We start from the raw sequence: 1,430 nt of genomic DNA, 5'->3' as shown, positions 1-1,430 counted from the left end.
CCAAAAAACGGTGTGCCCTATTTTCCGGGAGCTACAGATAAGGAGAACTACGGTACAGGAGAAGCAGCTGCGGGATGTACACGAATGACCTTGTTTCTGCTCCTCCTACACACGGTGATGGCTCCACTATGGGAACGGGGGTGGGGCAGGGCAGCCTCAACACATCGGGTCACCGGGGAGACAGAACAGTCTAGCACACACTAGGCATTCAATAAATGTTAGTGTGATGGGCCCAGCCACCATGGCACAGGAAAGAGGGCGCTCCAATGTGGTGCTGGGGCTGCATGGGAGGACCACGTTTGATGCCCAGCCCAACCCAGGCAGGTGGAGGGCCCTGTACACCTGTGATCCTGGCTAGCAGGGGCTGGGACACAGTGGGATTCCGTCGTGGATGACTCTTTCTCTGCAAAGGTGAGTGGGCACAGCGGGACAGCATGGTTGGAGAGACTTACACCCTGGAGCTTCTTCTTACAGACTGGGGAGATGTAGCTACTGCAATAACGCTGTTGTCTCAGTTGGAATGAGTGGGATCTGAATCTGCTGGCATAAGAATATTAGATCTAATGGAACTTCAAATTATTTTAAAATGAAAAATAAAACCTGGTTGTTTTTGTTTATCTTTTTTAAAAAAAATCCCTGCAGGGACCAGCAAGTAGTATAATGGTTAAAGCATTGGACTCTCACATGGTTGACTGCAGTTCAAGTCCTGAACCCGCTGGCCTGAAACTCACACTGGGCACGTGTGCATGTACGCTCAAAATCCCAAGAGGAGGACAGAGGAGAAGGGATTGTGGCATGACCATCTCTCCTTGGGAGCAATTTCTAATTTTCTCTGTCTCTACAGCAAAAAGTTCTCAAAGAAAAAAAAAATCCCTGTGGTTATTAGTGAAAACTCAAAACAGAGGGCCTTCAACAGGAGGGCTGCCGCCGTGGACAGGAAGCCCTCATCAACCACAAGGGCTAAGTGTCTAAAGGCTGCTCTGCTTTTCTGTGTGCATGCTCTGAGCTGTGCTGATGAGAAAGATGATTTGCAAGGACGAGACCCAGTGGAGACTCCAGCTCAAGCCCGTGAGGTCGTGCACTGCCATGTGCTAGGAGTTCAACACATCCCAGATTTTAAAGGTATCTGGTCACCTTTATCAGGTAACAGCAAACCGACACTAAGAACTTCTACAAGATCTTTTATATTACACAATGGAGTAAAAACTGTAGTCAATGTTCAGATATTTAAATGAGCACCAAACACTACAAAGTGCAACTAACATGGTTCTATTAAAAACTCTCTTCAATTATGGCATTCAAGGACAGCAATACTATATTTTTTTTTCTTTTTTTTTTTTTTTACAAAGTGCCGACTATAAAAATCTGCAAATGCCATCAATTCATTTCCAGGCTAGTATTCTCATCGAGGCATGTCATTAAACACTCTT

Source organism: Tupaia chinensis, unplaced genomic scaffold (assembly GCF_000334495.1).
Source record: "Tupaia chinensis unplaced genomic scaffold, TupChi_1.0 Scaffold000578_2, whole genome shotgun sequence".
Lineage (NCBI taxonomy): Eukaryota > Metazoa > Chordata > Mammalia > Scandentia > Tupaiidae > Tupaia > Tupaia belangeri.
This window is presented reverse-complemented; position numbering follows the sequence as displayed.